This window comes from Pan troglodytes, chromosome X, assembly GCF_028858775.2.
Source record: "Pan troglodytes isolate AG18354 chromosome X, NHGRI_mPanTro3-v2.0_pri, whole genome shotgun sequence".
NCBI classification, from domain to species: Eukaryota; Metazoa; Chordata; class Mammalia; order Primates; family Hominidae; genus Pan; species Pan troglodytes.
The window spans coordinates 153,448,976-153,453,214 of record NC_072421.2 but is presented as its reverse complement, the minus strand read 5'-3'; positions in this window follow the sequence as shown (position 1 = coordinate 153,453,214).

Sequence of the window (4,239 nt, the reverse complement as noted above, 5' to 3'; positions counted from 1 at the left end):
TTCCTGTCTTCTCGGTTAAAAACAAAAACAAAACACTGGAAGGAACCCCAAAGCCAAGCTGCCATGGGTTGCAGAGTGCCAGCCCTTAAGTAGTGTTGTCCATGGGTAAACAGGAGACGGAAAAGGGCAATTTCAAGAAATAACAAACTCAAGGCATGAATATGGTTATCCAAACATCAAGGGACTCCTTCATTTGCATTTGGATAATTGTGCAGTTATATGATTTGTTACATGGAGACCAGATGGAAGTAAGAGAGCTCATCCTCAACTTCCTGTACCTCTGGAAGTCTTTACACACATGCTGGAGAGATAGATGAGAGTTCATTAGCATCAAACCACCATGGATTTCATAATCAATTCCTAATATCTGAATAAGTGCAGAAAAGTCACAGGCATCTAGAAGTGTGGCCCAAGTCCTGTTCTTCAATTGGCCCACCCATTTCTCAAGATTTCATTGAGAAGATCAAGAAATCTAATCTTCCTTGGATGCAAAATGGAGGTGGTGAAAATTGGAAGTATGTCCTTCCTGGTAATGAGGCAATTTCAGTACATAGGAAGTGCTCTGAAATCTTTAAGGTATACAGTCTGACTCACTAGAACAAGAAAGGGCCCCCCACTTGTTGCCATTTTATGAGGTGACCACCCCAGCTGGATAAGAACTACAAGTGTCCATTGGGTCTACCTGGGTGTGGGTCAAGAAAGCAGAGTTGAATGCCCTGAGGTAAGCTGAGATTTTGGTGTTCAATGGGAAAGAATGTAAGAATTGACTTTGCCACCTACTGCCTGAGTGACTTTGTGCAAGATCCCAAATCCCTATGTATCTCGATTTTGTTATCTAAAAGATCACATGATGGAGGATGTAAGCAAGTAACACAGCCAGGACCCAGTTTACAGTGTCTAGCACCTAACAGACTCTTGACACGTTTCACTTGCCCTTGAGTCAATCTTTCCATGTCACTGAATATTCTTCCACAACACGATTTTAATGGATATAGTCGTCCATTGTTTAAATGTACCATTATTGACCAATGTAAAAATGTTCTTTTATCTCAAATTTTTATATGTAAAACAAAAACATGTTTGAGGGCTAAACCCACACTGTAGTATAAATTAAACTGGATGTAGGCCAGGCATGGTGAGTCACACCTATAGTCCCAGCACTTTGGGAAACCAAGACAGGAGGATGGCTTGAAGCCAGGAGCTCAAGAGCAGCCTGGGCAATACAGCAAGACCTCATCTCTACAAAAAAATAAGAAAAATTAGCTGGCCATGGTGGCGTGCACCTGTAGTCCCAGCTTCTTGGGAGGCTGAGGTGGGAGGATCCACTGAGCCCAGGAGTTTAAGGCTGCAGTGAGCTTGGATAACGACTGCACTCCAGCCTGGATGACAGAACAAGAACCTGTTTCAAAAAAGAAAAAAGAAAAAAAACCCTAAAAACTGAAAACTGGATGTAGTTTGCTAATAACTAAACAGCAAATTAATTGTAACATGCTTACATATCAACGATGTCTTTCTTCTTTAATCATAAACCTGCTCACTAAGAAGCTGCTGAAGTCCATGGTAGTGACAGGTACATGTCTGCATCCTTGTCCTGACCTGCATCTTCTTTGATTGTCCCCATCTGTGTCTCCTACTGGCACTGCCGAACCGGCTTGCTACCTGATCAATGTTGTACTGAACCGGACTGCTAACTGATCAATGTTGTTGAGCTCACTGCACAAAGCTGTTCTTACAAGGTAGATTTCTGCCTGGAATAGTCATACTTACACTGTTTATATTCCTTACTCCTGACCCATCCAACGCAGCACAAGTTCTATTTATTGCCATAGAAACATAGGTCATTTGGAAACACCTCCTTCATTTCTATGGAATGTTCAAACATTTCTGACATTTTGGACTCTGTTCTAGCCTCTTGTTAAATATATCCAGAAAAGAGACAAAGCTTTATGGGGGGGCTATATGCACACATATGCTATAGAATAAACTATCTAAATGCTTAAAAATACTTTCCATCTGGCACCGCACCTTAATAGGTAGACAGAAATTAAGTATGTGTATATCTATCTGTATAGATACGTATAAATATATATCCCCAAAACAAAAACTCAGTCTCTTACTTATACATAGGTAGAATATAAGTGAATATACATATACATTTATAGGTAGAACAAAAAAACCCCTCAGCCTCTTTAGGGCCATGTGTTTTCTCTGAGTAATTGTCACAATTAATTAAAATACGTGTGTATGCCTTTTTAGATAAATTCCATCAGACCAGTTTCTGTCTGGTTGGAAAATAATAACTGCCTATTTGCTAAGTGCCCCTGCCCCCATACTATGTTCCAGTGAACTAAAGACCTCTGGCAATCATAGATTTACAGCTCAGCAAGATTAAACAATTTATTGTTATTTATGACATCCAAGCTGGATCTTCTGTATTATATTCCACATTAGCATCTCTCACATTACATTTGGGAGATCCTGTCCAAAAAAAGATTATGCCTCCTAACCAAACATTCAGCAGGGCTGCAGGAACAGGCCCCCTGAACAAACATCCTGCCAAAGTACTTTAAAGCACCGTGAGCTCCCACAGCTGTGCATTTTCAGATGACTCAGCAGATTAGCGTGGAGTCTCTTAGCCTCTGCTTGGTCTGTTCCTTTCAGTGATCTCTCACATGGCCCAGTCCATTCGGTTTGAAAATCCTCATGAAATGAGCAGATTAAGATCTGGCTTCAGTAGAGGGCCATGGGGTGCGCATGGAGGGGAGAAGGTTTGCTCTTAACACAGCCTGAGCCTCAGAAAGGTTTCAGATGGAAAAGCATGGCACTGACTCAGCTCATGCTTAACAGGAAATAATGCACAGACCACACCAAAAAAGTCCTTTATGTTGTGTGAAAGTCTATGCCGGAGCAGCTGCTGCCACCTCATGTACTGGGATAGAGTATGCATGTGTGTGTTTGTGTGTGCATGAGTGTGAGTACGCACACAAATGTGTGCTGGGAGGGGGAGGAGATCACATCTTCCACAGTCGCCACCTCAGCCTTAGCTAGCAGCATGGAGAAATGCCAAAAGTCAAGAGGAAGCTGCACCAAAGCAACTGTGATCACCACATCAGCAGGCGCTTTCTGGTTAGTAAAGCTACTGGGACAAAAACACACACGATCTCGTCCTTCTTTTATTTTAATCAGAGCAAAATATTTTTATAATAATTGTGTTACATGAATAAATAATTCATAATGCTGTAACCCATGATCACATTCAATCCTCCCAACAACCCTAGAAGATATGTAGACAAGTATTATTACTTTCCCTATTTTTATAAATGAGGAAATAAACCCCAGGAGGCTAGGTGACTTCCCCACGGTCATATAAGTTGCAAACAGTAGTATCATGATTCAAATCCAAAGCTTCTCCTTTTGTCTTTATCATTTTAATTTTGAAGGTAATGCATATGCATGTATGATCTTTTAAATCCAGAGATGTATATGGAATAGATAGGAAAAGGGACTCTCCTTCCCCATTATACAGCCCCTCCACCCAAGCTATATACACTGTTGACTAGAGTATGTCCTTTCAATCCTATTTTCTATGCCTACATTATATACAGAAAAGCAGGATTACGTTACACACAATATTCCAGTCATTGCTGTTTTTCACCAACAAGCTATCATTCACATCTTTTTCATACTACATATAAATTTATATCCTCTATTTTAGTGGTGTATATTGTGCAGTTGTGTCATAAATTATGTACCTGTTCTCTGTTGAACATATAGATTTTTTCTGAGTTTTTCCTTAGCAAAATGCTGCAGTGAGTACCCTTGTACATAGATGTTTGTACATTTGTTCTAGAAAAATCTACAGTAAAGATTCTTAGATTAAGAGATTCCCAGGTTATTAGAAAACTACTCTATTAATTTAGATATATACTTCCAAATTGCCTGACCAAAAAGTTATGTCAATCTAACTTCTATGAACAGTATACAAACATGACAATTTTCCATCACCTACACCAACTCTGGGTAATTTCATCTTTTTTACAAGTTGATGGATTGTTTTAATTTATATTTCTCTGGTTATTAATAAGGTTGGCCACCTGTTCATGTGTTATTATTGATGATATTTGTATTGAATTGTTTGAATTTTCTTGATTTTGAAAACCTTTTTACATGTCATAGATATTAAATATTTGTTGTAAAACTCTCCTTCCAGTATTTTGTATGTGTTTGGTCAAGTAGAAT